The sequence below is a fragment of the Canis lupus genome (genome assembly GCF_048164855.1).
Source record: "Canis lupus baileyi chromosome 16 unlocalized genomic scaffold, mCanLup2.hap1 SUPER_16_unloc_4, whole genome shotgun sequence".
In the NCBI taxonomy this organism is placed as follows: Eukaryota; Metazoa; Chordata; class Mammalia; order Carnivora; family Canidae; genus Canis; species Canis lupus.
In genome coordinates, this window is record NW_027326431.1 from 379,059 (window position 1) to 405,931 (window position 26,873).

The window sequence follows — 26,873 nt, forward strand, 5'->3', positions numbered from 1 at the left end:
CTTCAGTGTTCTGTGGGAACAATGGAATAGAAAAGTAGCACATTATAGGCCTCACCCAAAGAAGGGGCTCAGGTTTGTACATTTCAACCTCATCTAGTCTCCATCTTATTAATGGTTTAATTTTGGCAGCTACACACCCAAGAGTGAAAGACATAAAATCCACAATTTTACCACAGCTGTTTCCTACTTCCTCTACAAAATTATTTAAACACCTTGTGACCTAAGGGGAAAGGATAAATGAATGACTTTCCAAATGAATTATCTCCTGTCTGCTGTGTCATTTCAGAAGTACTTGCTAATGGACAGAATAATCTTTCACAATTATCTTTCATGATCTGGAGATTTAAAAACTGTACTTAATCCCTGTTCCTATGTTTTCATTCTTAGAACTGCACTTTACATAGAAGCAGAATTGCTATAAGAAATATGGAATCATGCTTCATTTGAGAAAGCAGAGAGGATTTACTAAATACTCTAAAATCCTTCTGAAAATCTGTCTTCAGGAGGGAGCTTCAGGATCACATCTTTAGGATTTGGAAACGTAAATTGTGCTGCCAAAGAGTTTTCTTTTTTTATAAGTAGTGAGCTATACAAACATGTTTTGAAATACCATTTTGAGGATACAAAGTCCAGATTCATATTAAAATTCAAAGGAAATTGAATTACATAGTGGTAATAACACCCCTACCTGGTCATCTGTTAGTAATGCCATGGTAAATATAATTTCAGTGATAAATCTCTGCCAGTACTACCATGTCCCTGTTCCACAACCACAGAGCATATACACATACACAAAAAGGAGTAAGACAAGGAGGGGGGAAAAAGCCACTAAAACACCTCACATAATAAGTCAACACTTATAGTATTAAAATATCAACCCTTTGGCCAAAAGAAAATAGGAATGATAACTGATCCTAAGTCAGGTACAATCTTGAATATTTCTTTCATCGATAGAGATCTTGCAGCTGAAGTTATGTGAGAAAGGTTAATTAGATTAAAATTAACTCTACCACTGACTATGGGGATCTTAATCATGCAAATGCTTGAATCTTACTATTTTTTTTTCAGCTTGATACCCAGAGGTGATGTTTGCTTAGCTCAAAATGACTTTTTTCTCTTGCCCACAACACCCAATGGAATGTGTCTCCGGCAGCCAAAATTGAACATAGTTGATTGAACAAGGGTAAGCACTTGAAAGGAATGGGACCAATAAGATCCTCTTCCCTAAAAGCTGGACAGAATGGCTAAGTGGTTCTCATCAGCTTGAGAGAGAGAAAATTTCCGAGGTTAGCACAATCATTTCACCTGAATTCACTATTGGCAAATAATGCCATTCCATGAAAAGGTATGACGGATATGTCCAGAGAGATTACAAACATCTCAACCTGGGCTCCTTAAAGTCTCCATTTCTTCATTCCAGTTGTTACCTACTTTCTAACCCTGATTTCTAGAGACATTGCTCACTATTAATAAGCTTCTTTTCTGATACTTAAATGAACAAAAATTGATTTGAATGGTTATACCCCCAAATTCCTGTCTCATACAGGTAACTATAGAATATAATAACTACTTTAACCTAACTATACCTAATTTTAGAAATGAAAATGAAATGTAACAATGTGATGACAATTCTGAGAAATAGAAATTCTAAAGAACATACTACAGTTTTTATTGACACATTGCAGATAGTGATTATTGAATAATTCTTGAATCTTTTTTACTCATTTAAGGGTAAAATTTTTTAACAATATATGTGAGTAGGGTATCTTGAAAAAGCCACAGTTTAATTGGCATACAAATCACAAACTGCTTTGGGGAAATATTTTAATATTAATCTGGTTTGTGTCTACTTAGTGTGAAAAGTTCCGAGTTTTTTCCCTCTCAACCAATATTCTCTGAAATTTCTTGCTCTCAGAATGTGTAGAAAGACAACATATTATCCTTTCTCCAATCGGAATCATCACAACGTTGGTTAGGCTTTTATTTCTCCTATAAAATGTCTTTTATTTAATAGGATCTATTTCCCAGGTGTTAAATTTTCCAGAAGAATAATTTCCCTTGTTTTAACTCCTGGCCTGTATGGCATTGGTCTCTCTTGACTAGTTACTTGCATATAAAAAGAGTTAATTTAAATTCAAGTCCCGCAACCTATTTTCCACTGTTTGTAGATGACATTACGTAGTGGAAACTAATATAGGTCCTTGTTAAAATGTTTTTCTATTTCAAAAGTGATTTATTTTGAATTCAATTTCCCAGTTATTAATATAAACATCTAATTCAAAAATGTAATGTCTTAATAACAAAGTCCATTGAATTGGGACAAATTTCTCTGTTTCAGGAGACTGGGGTAGAAATCTTTATATGGGTAGAGTTCTATTGTCATTTTAACATTAATGCATGTGGTATCATAAAATCCATATTGGTATAAACATTAGTCACTAGGCCACAGACTTCCTTTTTCATTTTATATATGTACCAAAATGATGCAAAACATGTTACACTAGGGGGTAGCTTTTTATACTTCTGGGTCACCACTTGTTGGAAGAGAGAACAATGGGCTAGATCTAGAGAGAAAGAGACTTCTTTCTTTCTTTCTTTCTTTCTTTCTTTCTTTCTTTCTTTCTTTCTTTCTTCTTTCTTTCTTTCCTCTTCCTTTCTTTTAATACTGGCTACAAGTAGGCAAGTTTAACCAAGAGGAAATTTAAAATATCATCTTGTTAACATTTTTCCACATCTGCAAGGCCTATCCTTAGAAGATTTAATTTTAAAAAGATTTCCTCTTATCATGAACAGGTTATGACATAAGCCAAGTACTAAATTCTAGTTTAATATCTTCTTAGAGCAGTTTTCTTAGAATCCTGTGAAGTTCTGTGTTGCTTTATTCTCCCCTTCTTGCCTGCCACTTTCCAAAACTTCCTGACTCCCTTTCTCCATGATTTGTAATCTCTGTGATCCTTCAAGGCTCACATAAGACCTCAACAAAACTTTTCTCAAAGTTCAAGGCAACAGCTACTTCTTCCCATACTTGATTTATCATAATAGGATTCATGCTTGGCATTTAGTGGTACAAGGAGAAATAAACATTTATTAATGAATGGTTCCTCTTTGGTAGATATTTTTAGTCTATTATAATTTCTAATTCATCTCTCATTTATCTAATTTGGTAAACTAATAGAATGATTCCTCAAAGTACAGATATTACAATAACAATATCTTCTGTCCTTTGCCATCACCCAAGTAAGCTTTGAAAAACACTTATGTTTGTCTTACAGAGCCAGTCTTCTTTTGATTAGGTCTTAAATAGCTCCTAATTCTACTGAACATACATGAAATCTGTAGGATTAATTTTCTTTTTCTCTCCTTTAATTAGATCCTTCTTTTCTTCATAATCCATTATCATTTCTTGAATATAAATAAAAAATAAATAAATGGACAATTAAGCTAAAAAATAAAGCATGACATCATATTGGGCAAACAAGCTATCAACATAGGTTAGTTAAATAATAATTGAAGATATGTGTATACAGTGCCACAAGACAAGGTATGTTCCATTGGTGAGGACAATGGCTCATGTAGTTTCACAGGAGAGAGAGGTTACATTCATCATGAATGAACTGAGACAACTGCATAGAAGAGGGGACTTTTTCTCTGGGCCTAGAAGAATTGTTTGAAATGGGAGCAAATGCATTTTAGGCAAGAGAGGTAAGTATGAAGAAAGGAAAGGAAGTAAGATAATGCAGGGATTGTTGGATTGACTAGCTAGCAGCAAAGAGCAGACAAGATTAAAAAGAAAGATGAAAAACAAAACAAAACAAAAGACTAAAAGGGAAGATGGATTGTTGGACAGTAAAAGGTCTGAATAGCATGCTAAGAATTTAAGGGTTTACCCTTGAGGAAATGAAAGAAACTGAGTTTTTTTTTTTTTTTTTTTTTAAGAAACTGAGTTTTAAAACCAGAATTAAAGTGTCACATTCAAAAGACTTAGCTTGTTGCAGATTTAGTTAATTTGATAAGGAAGAGACTGAAGGAAAGGAGATGGGGACTGTTGATGGAGCACTGAAGGGAACTATGAGAGCCTAAAGTGAATATGTGGCATCACCAAAAGAAAAAACAAAAATAACTGCTGCATGACATGGAAAGAGGAACCCACTGGGCTTGGAGACTCAAGGAGTTTTGTAAGGTTAAAGCATCAAAAGTCCCAAACTGATACTAAAAGAAAACAGAAAAAAGAGAAAAGAAAAGAAAAGAAAGAAAAGAAAAGAAAGAAAGAAAGAAGAAAGAAAGAAAGAAAGAAAGAAAGAAAGAAAGAAAGAAAGAAAGAAAGAAAGAAAGAAAGAAAGAAAGAAAGAAAGAAAGAAAGAAAGAAAGAAAGAAAAGTATGTCAAAAAGAAGAGGGAATATTCATCTTTGGAATTACTTAGTAATGAAAAGTTTATTCCCCTCCAGTGGAGAGTTCACAGTTACACTGGTATGCTCCTTTCAACAACTAGGGTCTTCCAACTACTTGAATACCCTTGATTTTAGAAGTATTCTTTTTCAATTGTGTGAATCTACATAGCTCCTGAGAGTAAGACGCTACAATGTATTGAATGCACAGCACACCAAATCTCCCAGAATATCCTTTATGGGGACAACTCTCTAAAAAACTATTGAAAATGTGTTGAATTTACATACTCATAACCTGACACAAATTTCTCCTTGTTGCCCAACCTCTGACCTTCCCCATACACACACATACGCACACACACAAACACACACACTCTCTCTCTCTCACACACATTCTTAACTGGCTTTTTAGGCTGCAACAGAAGTCCCTTTGTAAGTCTGCTCAAGGAAGATGCGATTAAGATAATTTGAAATAACCATTTTTCCCCACCTGGGCTTATTAAAGCTAGATGTTTATCTAGAGGCATTCTGCACCTAACTATAAGCTGGGAGACCCCAGTGTCAACAGTAGTAGCAAAAAATGAAAATTACTATAAAAATTCCATATTTTAAGAGAAAGGTATCTTTTAACAAAGTTTATAAATAGAGATATGCAAAATGAGTTTGTAATCTGTGGAAAATCTGTCTCAGGATATTTGATATAAATGCATTATATGTAGGGGTACATACTTTTAAGAGCAAAACCAATGCTCTTAATTGCTCATAAAAGAGTGAATAATTAATAGATCTATTAAGGCATACCTTCTATACTTTATGAATTTAATACTGAAAAGTAGTATAAATAAGAAAAAGCATTGAGCAAGGAAAACAGGCTATTGAACTGAATTCTGAAGTGTGTGTGTGTGTGTGTGTGTGTGTGTGTGTGTGTGGCTGGAGGTGGAAGTTTGAAATGCTCTTAAAATTATTTTTATAAATAGAATACTATCAGAATACTATTTTAAAGAAAAATAAAGTTAGGAAATTTAACTCATTCACAAATGGCAGGTTAGGAAGATGATGGAGACTTAAATTGGGAACTCATTTAAAAAGCTGCTCTGGTAAATCCATGCTGTGGATACCTCTCCTCTCCATGTATGTAGAGATGGCCACTATTGCAGGAACACAGGTTATAAGTAAATTCTAAATAAATTGCAAAGAGCTGAGGGCCAAGACGTGTGGCCATCCAAGTAGAAGGGTAAAGTACTTTTCTCAGCCACGCTGCTCATTCACTTGGTAAATCACGAGGAAACTGTCCTCTGTGGGATCTCAGAATACGTTAGTTCTCAAGCACAAGGGTGAGAACCGTCTTGACATACTTCCTCTCAGGGTTAAATAATCTGGATTCTGAGAGTCCATGGAGAAAGAGAGATGAATTAGAGGAATTAACCTGGGAACTTATCTTAGTCACATGTGTGCATTTCAGCGAGTGCAACAATCTAATTGTTTTTTTTTTTATTATAGTGAAAGGTTATCTCTAATTCGTACTGATAGGAAGCCACGAGCTGTGTTCTGAACAATTTACTAAATATAAACGGCTGATACATGCTTTCCTGATCCAAATGAGGGCTTTTCCTACTTCTCACATTTTGATGGCTTGCTCACTTGTTTGTTTCTCCAAATTCTTTGCACTGCAGATCTTGGATCTGTTACCTTTGTACAAAGCGAGCCAATTGGGGAAATCCGCTCTCACTGCTCCTCTACTGAGGAAGAACAACAGTGGATTAATGATTTCGATGTTTCAGGCAAACTAGCTAATTTACATACAAATTAAAATTTAATGTAACCTATGATAGTTTTATTGCATGTTATTGCTTCAAAAAAAAAAAAAAAGAAAGAAATCTTCCACCCCTTGGAAGTTTTTCCTAATTAATTGTAAATCTGTCCATTGCATCCTGCCCTAATTAAAAAAAATTAATTAATTTAAAAAAATAATAAATGCCATGATTCCTGCTTTACCTATCATCCCACAGTACATATTGACGTCGTTTTTATGGGCGTAATGTTAGTGGGCAAAAATGTCAATGCATAACATTAATATGTAGCAATATTAATGCCAAACAATGATTTAAGCCGCAGGAGAATCTTATAGGTCAACTTCTAGTTGATTGCTATCTTAATAGGAGGGTAAAAAATGTTATACATCCCAATACTCCCAAAAGTGATTCTCCAAAGGGTGATTTTGTCCCTCAGGGTACGTTTGGCAAGGTCTGGAGAGTTTTGATTAGCCTGGCTGGAGGGGGTTTACTACTGACATCTAGTGGGTAGAGGTCAGGCCTGCTGGTAAACATGCTGAATTACAAAGAACGGGCCACCCCTACCCCAAAAAACAATTCTCTAATCAAAATGTAAATAGGATTCCTATTTTCCCTTTTCCTGCACTATAAACTAACAAACTTTTTTTCACTGATGAAGGGTTTGCTTCCTATTTTAGGGAATTGTGTATATGTGTGTGTGTGTGTGTGTGTGTGTGTGTGTGTGTCTGTAGGCTGAGGAATGTATAGGCTGAAGATAAAATAAATTCTCTCGACTTAAACAAGCCAGAAGCAAAACATGCCTTCCTACCATTGCCTAATATAATAATTAAAATTACTAAATCAAATTTCAAAATCCAACTTACTGAGAAGAAACAAAGAGCATATGTTCTCTGTAGAGTATTAGAATAATGCATTGGGTCACCATTAATTATTAAATGAAGCTACAAGTATGACAATAGCAAAAATATAAAAATGTAATATGTAAAAAAATGTTAAAAAGTAACAAAAAAAAGTAAAAATGTACATTTTTGTCCCTTATTCATAAAATGGCAATTTTCTGCAATGGCTAATCTCTGAAGTTGGGAAGGACAAAAAAGGAATTTGATGTTCCTCTTTACATTTATGATTTAATTTCCAGAGTGACTTCTTATTGTAACTGAAATTCTTTCTTGACTAGAGGTCCATCTGGGACTATTTATAAAATAAACTGTATTTCACAAGTCCTTTGCAAAGCTAATCAACAATGACAGAAAATAGCCTAGAATTGCCTTGGGCTAATTGTGGGTAGAAACTGTGCAAAGAGACATAAGGGAACCATTTGGAATGATGGAGATATTCTATATCTTGATAGGGGTGGTGATTGCATAAGTGTGTGTATTTGTCAAAACTCATTGGATACACTTAAAATGGGTGCACTTGAGTATAAGTAAATTGTATAATAATAAAGCAGGGTGGGTTTTTTTTTAATTGCCTGCTTTGGATAATAAATCATATGGCTATTTTACTCCTAAATCTAGTCAAAGTAGCATCTCACACTCAGATTTGGTAATCAAGTAACACATTATTTTATGTGTGCAATGGCTACGAACAACTAGAACATCCTCTGTGTGCTCTGCCCATACCAAATCATTTCCTTCTCTTTGTTTTAAAGATGAGGAAACAGAACCCAAAGATTTTGATAGTAAAAATATCCTTTACTTTGAAAAAAAAAAAAGAATATCTAAGGCATTCACACTATTATAATTACATTACTCATAGGTAAATTATGAACTCTGGAAACTAGCTACCTTGCTTTTTTTTTTTTTTTAAAGATTTGTTTATTTATATTAGAGAGAAAGTGGAGGGAGGAGCAGAGAGAGAGGGAGAGATTGAATCTCAAGCAGACTCCCAACTGAATGTGGAGCCAAATGCTGAGCTCAGTCTCATGACCCCAAGACCATGACCTGATTTGAAATCAAGAGTTGGAGGCTCAACCAACTGAGCCACCCAGGTGCCCCTGGAAGCTAGCTACCTTTCTGAAGGACACACAGTTATATAGTGAATATGCCAAGAACACAATGTATACTTTCCTTAGCTTTTCACCATGATGTTTGGGCTGATCCTGTAATACATTAGATCTAACCTGGATGGAAAGAGAACTGTATGAATAATTAAGTTGGGTCATATATACTCCAGATCTAACCTGGCATAGTTGGGATTTCTTTTTTTTTTTTTTTTTTTTTTTTTTTTTTTTTTTTTTTTTTTATAGTTGGGATTTCTGACATAGGGTCACTATAGATGCTATTTTCTCTGTCATTTTTGACATAATGTATTGCATTCTATAACCTAAAAGAGCTCATGACTATTTGTTTTTACATTGAGATGGGACAGACATCCTTTCCTTTTAACACAGGTACAAATCAAGATACACCAAGTAAAGACACCTAAAATTGGTTTATCTTAAACTTAGCTTGATGATGGAAAAGTTGATGAGACAGTGTGTCAGTGAGGTTCCTAATAGGAAACAAATGGAATAATCAAACAAGGAAAACCTGAGAACATCTGGTTGACAAAGGACCCATGTGGGGGTCTGGTAAGGAAAGCACAAAGATAAACGGCATGAGAGGGCAGCAAAATGATTATATCACTCCTAGGATCAGCAGATAAAATATAAGGTGCTCCATTAAATTTATATTTCAAGTAAATAACAAATAAATGTTATAAATGTTTTAGTATAAATAGGCCATGTTCTCTTGCTTTTTTTTTTTTTTTTCCCTAAATCTTGTGACTCTAAGTCTACTCCTCTCTACCAAATAAAACACAGAAGAACAGAGCCAGCTTCTGGGCAGACCAGAAGACAGGGATTTGGACAAAGCAGATAAGATGTCACAAGTAGAGGAGAGAGAGAGTGAGGGACCCCCACAGTGAGGGAGCCTGTGGATGAGGCATCTGGCCTCACTTTTCTCCCACCGCCTGACTTCGACACAAACTTCCCAGTGTCTGAACCCCAAAAGACCAGCTTCCTAAGACAGAGCACAGGAAAAAAGGAAGGGCAGAGTGAATCTGGAGGAACAAATAGAAACTATCTAGTCCAGAGAGGATTACATTCCTAGCATAGCCAAGGCGGTGGCCACACTTTGGACAAAGGAATTTAATACCTGAAGTGACACCTGATTCATAAGTGAACTTAAAATTCATTTCAAAAATAAAATCAGTAGGAATATATAAACTGATGTACATAGTATATTTTTATTCAAAATATTTATCCTGTGTAACACAGTTCTAAACAGGGAACATAAATTGTACCAAAAAAATACATGAAGTGACTCAATGGAATACTCAAGAAAACCAGGTTGCCACTTCTTTCAAAGAGGAAAAATAAGTCAAAATGGAAACCAGATTACAGCATCCACATAAGAAAAAAAATTATGATAGTCCGAGCCTATGGCATTTCTCTTACAAAAGCAGGTAAATGAAGGTCCAAACTTCTATAGAGTAAATCCAATATTCCTTTATGGATAGATTGTTTTAAGATTTAAAGACTTTTAAAAACCATTCCAGATATGTCACTCTACAATTATATTGCTTATGGTAGCCATTGCTTATGATGACACATAAATATTTTCTGACCAAAGCATTTTGTAAAATTTATCTGCACTCATGATTTCAGATACCTTAAAAATGTTCATGATAAGGGAAAACTTAAATAGTAACTTACACAGTACGATCACAAATCATGATAAAATAAACATGCAAAAGCATAGACACAAAATACATGTGCATACATATCTATCCGGAAATACATGCACAAAAACAATGACATTACTTGTAATTCTGGATATAGGAACTACGGGTGACATTTTATCATATTTTTACTTTACTTTCTAAATGTACCATTCTAAATGATTTTTTATAATCAGCCAAAAGAAAATAAGTAACATTTTAATATTCTTTTGTGAGGGTTTTATGTTCTAGAATAATCATTTTAATTGTCCTTTTACATTACTTGTGATTCTGGTGGAAAAATGATTCAAAAGAAGAACATACTTACTCTAGGATAACACGTTGGAAATACCCCAGAGAAGAAGACTGTAACTTTGTGTGTTCTTTTAGTTTTCATAGTAAAATGGAAATTGTTTGTAGTTGTTGCCAAGAATAAGGCTTTGTAACTTTGAGTTTGGCACACACCATATACTACATATCACTATCCAAATGTTGCTGGAAAATCTGAAGACTTTTTTAGACACTTTTACAAGAGTGAGCGAAGTATTATCTTATCACAGTTAACAATTATATGTTCATTCTCTTGAATGAGTACAGGGGAAAACATCAAGGGACATTTCTGGCCTGGCATCCTGAGTCTCCATATTTGGCATTGGAATGACTATCACTCCATAATTGGGCTAGTGTCCAGGGAAAGTAGAAATGGCTCACGGTAGGGGACATGCACTTGGCAGTGTTTGGGCCATTTCTCAACATTTCAGTAACTGGAATGCCTCATTTCTCTGTGTCGACAGTCCTGAGTAACATAGTAGTACCCAGGAGATCATTTAAACTCTAATTTTTTTTTAAAATAGGTAGCTTTTCCAGGCAAGCATAGCATTTTGCATCTTAAGCCCTGTCATCACCCATAGGAAAAAAATATATATGATGTATTTCCTTTCATGCATCTAAGTTCAAATTTTTGAGGTCATTCTTTTTTTTTCCAAATAATCGCTGGATACAGTCCTTTTTTTTTTTTTTCTCTCCTTTCTAAGTTTCAACAGCTTACCCTTAAAAGACATAGATTAAAGAAATGCTAAGACTTGCATTTTTTTCTAAAACAAAGATTAGTGCTCACTGTATGAAGCCAATATCCCTCTATAGGAAAAAATAATATTAATAATTAGAGGATTTCTAAATTGCTGAATAAGGATGTGGCAAGTGTTTTATTTTTTATTTTTAAGTGCATTCTGAAGTCTCGGGGTGTGGCTTGCAGCAAATACAAAACAGGACATTGTCAAGTTAACAGAGAAGAGAATGTGAGGCCCAAATTGCTTATTTCAGTTTGAGCTTCTGCTGCAGGTGGATAAACAGGGTCCACTGGAAGGGCCCAGTATCATTTACTCACTGGGTGATAAGAGAATAATGTATGGTCCCTACCACTCCATGTTAATTACAAAAGAAGAATAGTGTTCTTTTTAGCTCCGTGTCACCAAACTATGTGAGACAGTCAGGAATATTTAGTGTTTAGGGGAGAGAACTGAATCACAGTAGCAACAATTTGGTCAAATTATGTTCTTGAGGTCTTTCATTTGTCCTCCCCCAAAACATCCATACTTGTTGTCGGGCATATTCAGCAATTAATAATTAAATTATTTTAATTTTAAAATTAAAATTTTTAGGATAATTTTCAAAAACTTTCCTTGAAACACATACACTCCCACCGTTACATGCATACTTTCCATATGCCGCATCTATTAGAATTAACTCAAGACAAAAAATGAGAATGCGTCCCTGTATATTAGGAAATTCTTAAGGCTAGCAACTAGGAAATACTCACATAACAAACCTGTAAGCAGTATCTCCATCCCAAAGAATGGAAATGTGAATAAATTCAGGGGTAGCTTACTTTTTCACTGTGGAATAACCACTTCAACAGGATTTTAGTTATAGAAGTTAATATTAGGACCTGGGTTTGATTTGGGAGGGGGAGGGCGTTCCGACACCTGATGCAGATTTTCTAGTATTTTAAATTGGTTATACTTAACAGATCTAAGTCTGCACAGCATTCTTCTTTGCTCTTGTTTGATTTTGCATTCCCTTTATCAAATTCTAATGCCTTATTGAGGGGCGAAAATGTGTCACTAGGAGGTAATGCATTTGGTCCTTAGTGATTTGAAGGAGAGACACATGGACACAATGAAAATGCAATCCTGACCTTCCTCTCCTACTGGGTGACACAGAATGAACTGCGATGGCTACAGTTCCACACATTGCTGCTGTCGCATGTACTGCACTTGCAAAGACTGTGTAGCCTATCTTTGTGAAATATGCCAAGGTACTTCCTCTTGTGTACTAATTAATGAGTGGCCTAAGGGATGCCAGAAGGCAAGGCTACTTCTCTGGCTAAAAAGTGGGTTTCTCTGAGGCCCATGGGCACTCCAGGCTTTGGGGCTCCCCATCAGATCTTTTCTGGGGATACCTGCTCTGACCATGACTATTCCAGGACCTAAGAGTTCCTGTATCTAACTGTTGTCATTAGCTAATCTTTCTATTTTATTTTCCTTCTATATTTTCTGATGCAAGAACTCTGAAAAGATGCTTCATGTGATTTGGGAAAACAGAGACACTGCTCTGGTTTTATCCTCCCATGAGATACTGTGGATATGAGAGAGCAGGCATAGCATTGGGAAAAGCAAAATCCAGGGCACCTGGATGGCTCAGTGGTTGAGCATCTGCCTTTAGCTCAGGCCCTGATCACAGGGCCTGGATGGGGTTCCCTGTGGGGAGCCTGCTTCCCTCTGTGCCTATGTCTCTGCCTCTCTCTCTGTGTCTTTCATGAATAAACAGATTTTTTTTTTTAAAAAAAAGGAAAGGAAAAATCCAAAATCTTAAGGAGAAACAGCAAGTTAAATATGGCAGATTTCTTCTCCTCCCCAGCCTCATTAAAATAACAATAAAATTAACATTAAAAGAAGGAGAAAAAAAAAGAAAAAAAAATAAAAGGAGAAACTCTACAAAAACAAAAAAAAATAGAGAGAACTCAAATACAATTCAGAAATTTCAACAGACTTTAAGAAAACTGCAGATTCAGGAAAGGAAAAGACTTGGCAGATAGGAAGAATTTGCAACCTAAGAGTTTGACTGGCCCTAAAAATCTCATAAGAGTTAGACTCCAGACTATGGCTACTACCCAGAGGTGAGGTAAAGTGGAGTGCTGAGTATACATAAAGTAGTTGAAAGAAATGGGAGCCTCAGTTCTGAAACAACAAGGAAAAGAAATCTCTCAACAATGTGAGGGATCCTGGGAGTAGATCTATCTCACTGGAGCCTCTGATAAGACCACAGCCTTGGATTTCAGTCTGTCAAAAGAGAACCTGGAGTAGAAGACCCAGATGAGTCATGCCAGCACCTGACTTACAGAAACTTAGAGATCATAAATGTGTTTTAAGCCCCTGGGTTTATGGTAACTTGCTATGCAGCATCAAAAACCAATACCGTCTCTCAAACTCCTTCCCATATCCTCCACCTGGAATTTTAGCAACTAGGAGTAGAACCCCATCTCAAGAAGATTAAAGAATTGTTTGCTTTAAAACCTAAGAGGTGTGATTTACTTGCCAGAGGGACTTCTAACTAAATGGCCAGCTGCAGTCTGATCACCCCACATGCAAACCCATTAACTAATATGCATCTTGTACATTATATGTATGTTATGGAATTCCAAAGGTTTTTCTAGAGTTATACCAGAGGATCACCAGAATTTTGAATAAGAATTTCCAATCTGAAGACACCAAACAAACAAATTAAAGGTATCCAGAGAAAACAGAGGCAATTCAGATGAAGAAAGAAAGAAGAAAGAAAGAAAGAAAGAAAGAAAGAAAGAAAGAAAGAAAGAAAGAAAGAAAGAAAGAAGAAGAAAGAAAGAGAAAGAGGAAAAGGAAAGAAAATTAGAATTCAGGTTCCTATAAAACATGTCAGATCCTTTTTATTTTCAGATATCCTTTTGATGCTCAATTACTTTTGATCATCTGTTAGCTAGGTACTATAACTTCTTTGTAAGGGCAGAAAAATAAATGTTTTTTTCCCTTATTACTTCTTCCTGATTCGAGGACCAGTGCTAGTTCAATCATTTTCATTTTGTCATAATAGAGACCTAATTCAAAAATCTTTTCAAAGCTTTGTGATCTTTTAATGCCAAATAAACATACAACGAAATTGTAATTTTTAATCTGATAGTCAAGAGCTGAAAGAAATGTTAGGATAAATGAAATGAGTTTTGCTAGACATTCCTGAAGGAGGTATTTTTAAATGTTACCTTGTGATAACATATGTCAAATGTATTATAAGCATTGCTATAATCTCCTCTGAACACTACTTGTCAAACTTACCTCCAATAAAGCATAAACTGCTGGAGGATTGGCTAATCACAAGTAAAGACAGAAAGTAAAATCCTTCCTTTTTTTCTGTTGAATCTTCACAAAAACTTGCACTTCTGTTTCTCATCTTTAGAGAAAACTCATGTGTTTTTCTGAGAAAAAATACTCTTTGAAATATTGAATTAATAAAAAAGTTCTTAATTATAACATTTTTTAAAAAGATTTTATTTATTCATAAGAGACAGAGAGAGAGAGAGAGAGGCATAGATAGGCAGAGGGAGAAGCAGGCTCCATGCAGGGAGCCCGACGTGGGACTCGATCTCGGGTCCCCAGGATCAGGCCCTGGGCTGAAGGCGGCACTAAACCACTGAGCCCCCGGGGCTGCCCCTTAATTATAACATTTTAATGATGATTTGCCGCATGTGTTAAAAAAAATAGAGAGAGTGTAGTAATTAGGCACTCTACAGATCTTTTCCCCAGAATATAGAAATCAAATAAGAATTCATTGGAAAACCCCTGATCTCCTACTTTCTTCTTTAATTAATACTTATAAATTATTTGAAGTATTTTCCATTTTTATTTTTGGATATTTTAATTTGGAGCCCATCATCTGGTCTACAGATTGTGGAGTCCTGGTAAGAGTTTAACAACCAGAAAAAATATAATTAAAGCCCTAATGTGTATTTTTTTACAGATTTCTTATACGTAAATACTATCACAATGGTCCATTTTAAGCTACAAACGTGCTATCACTGAAGGCGAAGTTGGAAAGAGATGCTCACAATTGGTTCTCATGAGCCAGTGCAAGTCAGCTCCAATATACCACTGTATTTAACCAGTATATTTCATATTTCAGGCCCTATGATTCTCAGATGCTTTAATTTAAAATAAGTATATGTTCAATTTAAAAACATGAGTATATCATAGAGCTTGTGCCAATGGATGACTTACTTTTTTTTTCCTCTGGTGGTGATTTGAAATGTTTAAAATATTACTGATTTTATGCAAAAAAATACTAGGATTGCTTTGATGATTTAATGTTGCTACATATATTGTTGGTGCTAATGGAAATGATCAAAATTAAACTTGGAAAATTAAAATTTGCTTCTTTTTTTCTTAGTGATTTCTCTAACTCAAAAGCATCAATATACACCTTTTTCTAATCTCTAGAAAATTATATTAGGGAAGTATGCCCTTTTAAAATTGATAGATACCATCTCCACATTATTTGTAGTTTATATAAAATTCAGATCCATGAAAGATTAGTAAGAAGAAAAATAAGAGAAAGTGTTTTGAATGTAGCCCAATAACAAAACAGTAATTCTATAATTACACAAACACCGAAATCACCAGTTCTAATTTCTCTACTTTCTCTTTCCACTATTAACCAACGTGATTTACTGAGTCTCCTGGTTTCACTTGTGCTCATGAAATTCCTCATGATTCTAAAAGCTGAATGGAAGTATGATGTAGAAAATGATTGCAAATAGAATTTTTGTGTACTAATTAAGACTAATGTTGTGTGACAAAAATGCTCCTGGTGATCCTGGAAGGAAAGTGAGCCAAGTTTATTCATGAGAAAAGTGCTGTTTTCTCTGCTCAGAGAGAGAAACTGACTCTCTGTAAGTCAGGCTCCCCACCAAAAACAGACCCCTACATGGAGATGTATGTACAAAAGATTTCCTTGGGAGAGGTCTTAAGCCCATCACCTATAAGGAGCAAGGAGAGAAGGACTGAAGGAGAAGCAGATGCATCACGGGGTTTAGCCAATCCAGAGGGAAGTTCTGCAACTGGAATGGTCCTTTCAAGATGCCTCAAGTCAAGGCAAAGGAGTGAGACCTGATGCAGAGACAAATCACTGAACATAGACCATCCCCAAGGAGGAGACATAAATTCTCTTCAGCCAAGGACAATCCTAGAGAGGGACTCAGCTGTGTCAGCAGGAGATACTCCCAGCGTCTAGAGTGAGTGCCAGGAATGAGAGCTTGGATCTGGAAGTAGAGATGCTGAGGACCCTGTTCAGAGCACTGCGAGTACAATCTCATTAAACAATGAACCTCTTATCCTAGCTCTACTTCTTTTCATTATTAATATTCTATTTCAGTTTTTTTGAAGCTGAGGAGATCGTAATTGCTTCTTAGTCATTTACATTCTGTTTGGAAGTGAACAGTTTAGTTTCTCTACATGTTATTATTTCTAAAACTATTTTCTTATGGAGTATCATTCCTTAGCATGAGATGAATGCTACTAGCAAGCCACTGAATGCAGATAACAGATACAATATTAAGTGTTAGAGGAAATGTTTCACCTTTTGTGTTTTTCTTTTTTTTTTTAAGATTTTATTTATTTATTCATGGGAGACACAAAGAGAGAGGTGGAGACACAGACAGAGGGAGAAGCAGGCTCCCCACAGGGAGCCCAATGTGGAACTCCATCCTAGGACCCCGGGATCATGACCTGAGCCAAAGGCAGACACTCAATCACTGAGCCCAGGTGCCCCTCACCTTTTATGTTTTTAAGAAATGAATTTGTTTGAGTATGATTTTTATTACAGTCAATCGTGAATGGCAAAAGTTGGAAAAGCCCTTTGATGTTTCTTGATTAGGTAAATCCAAGCCATTTATATTCCAGTTAATTTACACAGTAACATCAGTGAGGTCATAAATAGTGGGTTGTATTTCACAGGAGCTAACCATCACCTTTAAAGTCCAGATGTGGGATCCCTGGGTGCCGCAGCGGTTTGGCGCCTGCCTTTGGCCCGGGGCGCGATCCTGGAGACCCGGGATCGAATCCCACATAGGGCTCCCAGCATGGAGCCTGCTTCTCCCTCTGCCTGTGTCTCTGCCTCTCTGTCTCTCTCCATGTGACTATCATGAATAAATAAATAAAATCTTTAAAAAAAAAAATTAAAGTCCAGATGTCCCAAGGGTACGTCTTGTGAACTAGTTATGAAGCTTTCATGGTAACAGGATAGGGAACAAGTATTAATTGGATAGGAGATGGCATCCAACATGGATTACACTTTATATTCTCAGGGTTTTCAAGGTGAATGTCTTGCAGTTATATCCTAGTTTTTGAACTTGTTGAACAAGAGATAGAGATTTACCTTTTCAATGTGCCTGTGTTATAACCTATTTTATTAAGTGTGTGTGTGTGTGTGTGTGTGTGTGTGTGTTTATGTGTGTATTTGACAATTCTGGCTTCAGTTTTATCTCTCAGGAAAGCTAAAGTAGTGGATATAAACCTACACTTTTCTGTTACATAACAACATGTGATTTTCAAAGAGGGGAAAGTAACTATTTAGCCTAATGTGGTTAAAGAATTTCAGGGTTAGATAACAGCCACATTTTCTACTTCTCTTTCCTTGCACATTATATTCAATTTTAACCTCACTGCTTTCTAGATGAAGCATTTGAAACATAAAAAAATTACAGTTCTTGACACATAAAGGCTTAAAATAGTTATTAATGATATTCTTCCAAAGGTAATTTATTAATGTCATCATTGGCATCTTGGATCATCATAAATAGCCTAGAATCTGAATTTTGCCTGATACAGTATCTGTTCCCAGCTAAACTACTGGTCCTCATAATCTATGATGTTCATCATTATATATATATATATAATGTATATATATACATAAATTTATTATATATATAAAATTCATAATTCTCTCTTTATATATATATATATATAATTTTTCTTGATTGGGAGAAAATTTTCATTTTTATCCCAAATATTCTGAATGCATAATAGAAACATTGTCAACATCTGGTGGAAAACTCCCACCAGAAATTAATTACATAGTGAAATATTGCATTTGACTGTTTCCAAGAATCCAAAACCTTCATCATACTGATAATAGGCAATTGGGCACTCAGGATATTGAGACAGAATAATTTCCTAGGCATTACACTAGGGAGGAAGACAGATTTCCAATGGGCCCAGAGCTGTTGGAAAGGAAACAAAGAATAAAATTTCCTAGTCTATCTCTTTTTCACTTCTAAAATGCTAAAAATCACAATTCTCTGTCACCCACACTATTTTATTTTGATTTAAAGTATATTATCTACATAGTCTCTATATGTTTACTAATTGTCTCTCTAGTTATTTTAGAAGTTATTGAGCGAAGGCTATTTAAAATTCTCTATAAATACTGTTGGAACAATTGGATACCTATATGGAAAAAAAAGGAACTTTGAGCCATGCTTGTGCCATATACAAAAATAAACAGAAAGTGGATCATGGACCTAAATGTAAAATGTAAAGCTATAGCATTTCTTAAAGAATACTTAAGGGGAAAAATGGCTTGTTAAAATTGGCTGTGTAAAAATTCCTTAGACTCAACCCAGAAAGCATGAACCACAAAAATTGATAAATCATATTTTATCAAAATTAAAAATCTCTGTTCTTCATAAGACATTGTGAAGGGGATAGCATGACCATAGATTAGCAGAAGATTTTTGCAAATAATATATCTGATAAGAGACTTGCATATAAAGAATTTTTAGAACTTGAAAATGCAAAAGCAAACAATGGATTTTTTTTTAAGAATAAAGAATTTAGCAAGCACCTTACCAAAGAAGATACACAGATGAGGAATAGACACATGAAAATTGGCTCAACATTATTAGTCATTTAGAAAATGAATTTTAAAAACACAATGGAATATCACTTCCTACTAAATAGAATTGCTAAAATTCAAAGACAGACCATACGTAGTTTTGACAAAGATGTGGAATAATTGAAACTCTCATGTACTGCTGGTGGGAATGTAAACAGATAGAACCACTTTGGAAAAATCATTTGGCAGTTATCTAAACATTTAAAAATAAATCTACAGTATAACCCAGCCATTCTACTCCTTGGTATTTTAAGGGAAAGCATGTACCCATATAAAAACATGTACAGGAATGTTCACAGAAGGTTGATGCTCCTGTATGTGAAAGGATACCAGACTGACAAAAATGTATTTGTCCATCAACAGGAAAGTGGATAAAATAATTGTTTTCTATACATAATGTTCTATTATAATATATTGTTATAAAATAATATATACAATATAAGTAATTATATTATTATTTCTATATTATATAATTACATACTATTATATCTTAACATTATATATATCATGGGCTATTAGTAATACAAAACAATGAGTTATTAATAAACATCACAAGATGGCTGAGTCTCAAAACAAATGTGCAGAGGAAAAGCAGAAAGACAAAGAATACAACTGTATGATTCCATCTCTGGAAAATTATAGGAAAATTCAAACTAAAATATAGGAACAGAAAAAAAAAGATTGGATACCTAGGGATGGGCGTGCAATAGAAAATGTAAAGAAGAATTGTAAAGGGGTACAGGAAAATTTGAGGGGCTAACACATATGCTCAGTGACTCTATTATGATAACTGATTTACAAGCATCTAAATAAAGCAAAATTTATCACATTGCAGACTTTAAATATGTGCAGACAATTATACCTCCATAAAGCTATAAAAAATTTGGAAAAGTAGTTGTCACTAGGGGAAAGGGAGCAGTCTATGATAGAGAAGAGCTTCTGGGATGTATCAACATTCTGTTTCTTGACTTAGGCATAAAAAACCCAGGTGTTTTTTTTATTACACTTCATTCAGCTGAATAAGACACTATTTTATGTTTATGCACTATTTGTTCATTGTATTTCATAATTCTAAAAGTTTAAAAAATAATATATACATTATATTTGGAAACTATAATTTCTTTAAAATAGGTAATTATCCCTAAAATTCATGAATTTTGTCATTATTCCTTAATAACAGCCTCAATAATTACTCATTACTTATAATTATTTCTTCATAATTGTATAATTCCTTAATAATGCCAACCTGGGCCTTAATAGTGGTATATACACACCCCTTTATGTGAATTTATAAATTATGTACAGTTTAGGTTTCTTTTGGAAATTGAAGCTGGTCTTTACTTTACATTCCTATGCAAACTGCTTTTAAAAGATAAACCAGAAAACTACAATTGAGTCATATCTCTTTGAGCCTCGTTGGTGGTCCATGCATCATGGAAATGTCTGTTAATTTTTCCGGTGGTACTGCTAGGTTTATGGCAACATTTGGAAGAGTGGCAACTGGGAATAGTGTACTATTTTATTTTATGTTATCTTTATGGCTTAACCATATTCTGTAGCCATTAGGTACAGTGACTCTCTCATCCCCTGGGGTACAATATTATATTTATTGTACGCATTTATCTTGTCTCTGGTGGTTCATTTTCTTTTCCATCCACGGTGAATTTCCTTTCTGCCTTCCACATTACATCTAGGAGTCCTTGCATTCAATTGCTCAAAAGACATTATTATCATGGAGTGAAGTCTATATGAAGTCTGGGAGGAAGTGTTTGTATCTATAAATGGCTTCAAGAAAATGTCCTCAGTAGTCAAGGAGAATGATGATCATGTGTCCAGAATTTAGAAGTGGGAAAAAACTTATAAAATATTAGTGTCCATAGAGCAAAATGAAAAACACATCCAAATGTTATGAAGGAAAAACATAATTTATTAAAAAAGGAAACATTTGAAGCAGTGACGGGGATTGCTTTCTCAGTGATGGTCCTGGTCTGTGGCACTAAAGAGTATCATTTTTCTTTTGAATAGGCCCTAGGTCTTATGGATACATGATTATTTCCATTTTGAAGATTTATGCCAAGGAGTCTTAATGCTAAACCTGAGACAACAGAGAGAATCAGGTTCAAAGTGAAGGTTTAGATTTTTGTACCGTGTATTTTGTACACACAGTAAGAGCATCAGCCATACTAAAGCACAACATATTGTGACCTAATAAGAAAGAACATACAAATCTGTATACAAGAGAAGAGTCTCTTATGGAACAGGTTCCTTTATACTGAGAACTAGCATGGACACTTCAAATGGTAATCTTTCCCATTTGCACCATTCATAAAGTCATAAACTCAGAAAGACATATTCAAATAAATTGTATGCTCTAGTGAACTTACTCTTCTCCTCCACTACCTTTCTTTTATGCATGTTTTTCATTTAACCATGATACAATCATCATTTGATTTCTCCTTTTCTGGACCACATTTAAAAAATAGTTAAATAGCATGTCTGCTTCAGGCCTTCAAATTACTTATCATTAAAAAAAAAAAAACCTATGTTAAGCAAAATGAATAGGTAAACGAACTTATGGTTTTTTGGCAACATAGGTTTCAAAGACACTTTTTGTTTACCCAATAAAATAATTTACCTCTTTTGTTTATGAACCCATTTCACTTCAAGTATTTCCAGGCATCTCCCTGCAATTAAGTTGCTTCTAATTTTTTCCAGCTGTGATCTTAGTTTGTGGGGGGCATTCAATAGGCTATACCAGTTCTAAGAATTACACTGTCACTTATGTGCAGAAGGCATGATACTATACATAGAAAACCCTACAGACTCAACCAAAAAATTAGAAGTTCCAAGTGAATTCAGTAAAGCTGGAGGATAAAAAGTTAATACTCAGAAATCAGTTATGTTTCTATACACTAATAACAAAGTAGCAGAGTGAGAAATTACTAAAACAATTCCATTCACAAATGCACCAAAAAGAATAAAATATCTAGGAACAGACTTCACCAAGGAGCTGAAATACTTACTCTTGAAATTATAAAACATTGATAAAAGAAATTGAAAGCAGCACAAATAGTAAGCTATCCCATGCTCGTGAAATGGAAGAATTAATATTGTTAAGTGTTCATACTGCCCAAAGCGATCTACAGGTTAGAAACAATCCCTATCAAAATGTCAATAGCATTTTTCACAGAATGAGAGCATATAATACTGAAACTTGTATGGAACCACAAAAGACCCCTATTAGCCAAAGCAATCTTGAGAAAGAAGAACAAAGCTGGAGTTATCACAATGCCAGATTTCAAGATACAGTATAAAACTATAGTAATCAAAACAGTATGGTAATAGAACAAAAAACAAACACTTGAATTAACTGCGTTACAATGGCAATATACCTGTCTATGAACATTTCAGAGCAATGTGAATTAAAGAGAGACAATTGTACTTTCATTCTTATTTGAATCATTAAAAGTCAAATAAAAAAAAAGACAAATCAGTTATGCTTGTTGAGGGTGACATCTGCTGCCAATTAACTTCTTATCGTTAAATTGAGGCAGGGGGGAATGTTGCTATTTCTTTGAGATAATCCTACAGGTATTTATAGTTGTTGGGCAATTCTCAATACTTTCATTTTTTAAGATCCACATAGTATATGCTATAAAATGCATTACATTATATTACTTTAGATACACATAGTTCTTCTTACTGAAGTTTGCTCACGTACAATGCAAGGTTAGATTTAAATGATCCCTTTGCCTCATTTTCTACATGAGAATTCAAGCACGCAGCATAATTTTTCATCAGGTTTATGCAAAGGTCAATACTATCCATTCAATTAATGGGTTAAATATTTCTATCCAAAAATAAATTTGCTAGAATAGTGCAGATCTTGTGTTTCATTTTGAAAATAATACAAGCAATTCCACTGTTTGGAAAATGTCTTCTGGAGAGCTCTCTCCATCCCACAATCATGATTTGTGAATGATACCACCAGTTTGGCAAAGTTTTCATCTCTTCTGGGGAGAGAGAGGTGGAAGAAAGCACAAATTGTTTCTAAATTACATTATTTTTATTGTTTTAATAAAATGAGACTGACCTTTCCTTCCATCAGCAGTTGAAGGTACCAGTGTGTAGGAAGGCATATCCATACATCTCTAGAGGAAATCCATCTGTAAGAAAATAATGTTTCATGACTTTATCTGCAAGGAGGCTCTAAATAGGGCATAGTCATAAAGGAGTCATCTGGGACAGTAGACCTACCTAATCTGTCAACTGTTAGAGCAAAACAAATGAGATACTGTTTCACACTAGCCAATATTTACTAAAGACCTACCTACATTGTTTTAAATCCTTGAAACATCAGAGGCAGGGTCAGTCCTAATGTCTTAATTTCATGGATGAACAAACAAAGAGTTCAGAGAGGTGATACAGTTGTTAAAAGACAGAGCTAGGCTTTGCTTCCAGGTTTGTCTGGCCCCACAGCACATCCTTTTTCCCATTATGTTAGTCTTATTACTTCTTACTTTGAAAGCAATATAAAGAAGCTATTTTAAGAGTAGGTGAAGAGGTCACTGGACCTCAGCCTTCCTGTATATGAAATTGCAAAGGAATAAACAGAAATAATAACAACCGAAAAATATACCTTTACAGCCAGCATCTCAAATAAGAAACATCCAAAGTGGGACCCAAAGCAACGACTTCAGCTTTCTCAGAGTTATTTCATGAATGTTCTTTTCATATTGAGCTGCTCTTAACTTTTGAAAGAAAGTAATTATAATCGTGATGGTGATGATGTTGAAACTTTACATTTCTAACCAACTCAGCATCATTGCATAAGAAATCTTATAATGGTTGGAAGGAATGCTTGTCTACAAGTCTACTCCAATTACATAACAGTAGCACCAATGGGCACTGAGTGATAAATATACTGAAACATGAAATCAGTCCTTTGAATTTAGGTACAGTGCCATTTGTGCCAAATGAAGAACCAAAACATGAAACAATTTCATTTTTAACTTAAAATCATATCTTGTTGCAAAGCTGACATGGTTTTACGCTATCATGGTATCATTACATTATAAGCACAACTCCAGAAAATGATGAACAGTAGAGCAATCAAATCCATGAAATTGTTTATCTCTGAGAGATCGTGTCTCGACCCTCATCTAGCTTTTGTTTTAATGTCGGCATTTTTTTTAAAAGGATCTTAAGGTTCTTAAAGCCACGTTTTATCCTCTGCCAGATATCAGGACTGTTGTTATTTTATTCAGTTCTCTTCTCATAATTTCAGAAAAATCTGAAAACATAAAGGTTAATTAATTTCTGATGTCTTACAAATGATTGACACAGTCCAAGAGTTAAAGAAAACACATTTTTTTCCAAGTTTAAAGACCTGAGATGGGATTTCAGAATCAAACGTGCCTGCGGATTGCTTTTCAATGGTGGGCCTTGCTCTTAGATTGTCCTTTTTCCATTCACCATTCCAGGTTTTTTTTTTCCAAAAATCTCCTGTGAGGTCCGAATAGTAGCCAGCATTCTGTCTTTGGCTGATGAGCCTGTACATTTCCTAATCCAACACTTCTCTTAAAAAAGGAATGTAGAAAGTATATTGCAATTAATAGTAATGGGGGTGTCCTACAATTTTCCAAACCCTGGAAACTTGCCTGCTATTCTTTCTTATTCCTTGGTTGAAAGCAAAACAATCAAAACCCAAGGAAGGAAAAGAGGCCCGGCTAGCAGAACTTGAAGCTGCTGCCAGATGCTTCCCAACCTTTATCCCTGGGTGTCATTTTGTTTTTACGCCATTTAGGTATACTTGTTCAAAGGCTTTTCAAAAGTGCGACAATCCTGCAAAACGAGAGTTACTACAGCCCAAGGGCACTTTCTCTTTCTTACTCAGCGAGGCTTGGTACACATCTGTTTCCATCCACAGTCACTTGTTTCAAGGCACCTGCGTTATGTCTCAAGGCTCTGTTTTGAGCTGCTCTCAGCGCCTGTATGTCCCTGCTTCCCCTGCTTCGGCAGTGTTTTCCTGTCCCTCTTCCTCTGTCTTTTCTAAGAATTTATTTATAGTCCTTGTTGCATACAACTTGGAAACTCAGAATGGGAGTAGAGCTGGCCAGCCGCTCATTTGTCTGTTCTGAAGCCCAAACAGGTTCATTCAACCACAGACTCCCTGGAGGGTCTTTGGGTTCTTGCCTTCTCAGTTTCAGGGGGGCTCCTTGCCCCCAGTGAATTTTTGGGAAAAGCATAGCAGCTTCACTAATCTTGAATGTACTAGGCATCTAACATGAATCTAATGCTGTGTGAGGACCTGAAGGTGATACCAGATTGTATTACATGTCCTTACCCCAAGACTTTGTAGCAATTCAAAAAAGATAATTATTAAATAATAATTATAATAACAATAATAAAAGATGAAGAGAGGAAGAAGGAGGAGAAGGGGAATAAGTAGTAGTGGTAGTAGTAGTAGTAGTAGTAGTAGTAGTAGTAGCAGCAGCAGTAGTAGTAGTAGGATTCTAATCCTGGAGCAATTTTTAGGGAAAAAAAAAATATTCCCAAGTCTGGGATAATCAAGGAGGGCTTCATTCACCAGGTGAAACTCTAACAAGACATCAAAGAGAGGATAGAAAGAGTGGAACCTTTCTTTTCTTTTCTTTTTTCTTTCTTTCTTTCTTTCTTCTTTCTTTCTTTCTTTCTTTCTTTCTTTCTTTCTTCTTTCAGATCTTATTTATTCATTCATGAAAAAATACAGAGAGAGAGGCAGAGACATAGGCAGAGAGAGAAGCAGGCTCCACTTAGGAAGCCGGATGTGGGACTTGATCCCAGGTGTCCAGGATCATGCCCTGGGCTGAAGGTGGTGCTAAACCACTGAGCCACTCAGGTAACCCAGGTTGGAATTTTCATAAGCGATAAAGAACAGAAATCATACTGATTCACAACACTTTTATCCACTTTTTCCTCTATGTATCCAATCTGCTAACGTGTATTTAGTACACGCAACATGCCAGATATTTTGTTAAGGCCTCACAAGGACAAAAAAGATGAGCAACCAAAGTCCCCACCCTAGCAAAACAAGGATAAAATGTATTGAGGATGCAGCAAAACAATGGTAACAAAGGTGATATCTGCTTGAGTCAAGAAAGTGCAAAAGGTTCTGGGAGCACAGTGAAAAGAGTGGTAAAATAGCAAAGTACTCCCAGAGAAGTTAATAGTGAACATTTGAAATGAGAGGACTAACATGACTAAAACTTTATTTTAAATATAAATTAAAGAACCAAAGCCAGAGTGCAAGACTCAAGAAGAGCCAAAGATAAGGAGAAAATCTTCCAAAATTTTATTTCTGGAGTCAGTAATAATATTGATGAATGTGGAAGATGCCTCATAAAGTCAGATATTCAGAGATTTAACATTAGAAGGTAATTTAAATAAATATATTCCTGTCCAGGGGTGTCTGTGTGGCTCAGTGGGTGAAGCATCTGCCTTTGGCTTGGGTCATGATCCTGGGGTCTTGGGATCAAGCCCCACATCAGCTTCTCCCTCTTCCTCTGCCTGCCACTCCCTCAGCTTGTGCTTCTCTCCCTTTCTCTCTGCCAAATAAATAAATAAAAATCTCTAAAAAAATATATTCCCATCTGTTCTTATTAGTAGAAGGGCCTTAAGCCATAGCTCCCCCTCAAAATTCAATAGATCAAGTGCACAATCAAAGTGCACTTAGGTTTATCAGCTGAATTAAATCCTCCTGACAGACAACGATTATGATGATGATGACAATCCCCTTTTTACCAAAGAGGAAACTGAGGCAGAGGATGATGAAGCAGCTTTTTTAAAGCTCACAGCTTCTAAGTTTGCGAGTTGGGCCTAGAACGTGGGATCCTGGATCTGGTTCTTGAATTCTAAACTGTCCTGCTACCATTCCTCAGGCTTGAACCCAGAGAAGGAGGAGGAGGAGGAAGAGGAGAAGAAGAAAGAGGAAGAGGCAAGAAGACATAGTGTTGATTCACAAACTGGCCCCAC

At 35.3% G+C, this 26,873-nt stretch overlaps 1 long non-coding RNA gene across 1 annotated transcript; it reads left to right on the top strand.

Moving 5' to 3' along the window:
* On the top strand, positions 1-26,873 carry LOC140629579 (uncharacterized). The gene is made up of 3 exons (XR_012027428.1): positions 1-72; positions 1,069-1,183; positions 26,780-26,873. It is a non-coding gene; the product is annotated as an uncharacterized lncRNA (long non-coding RNA).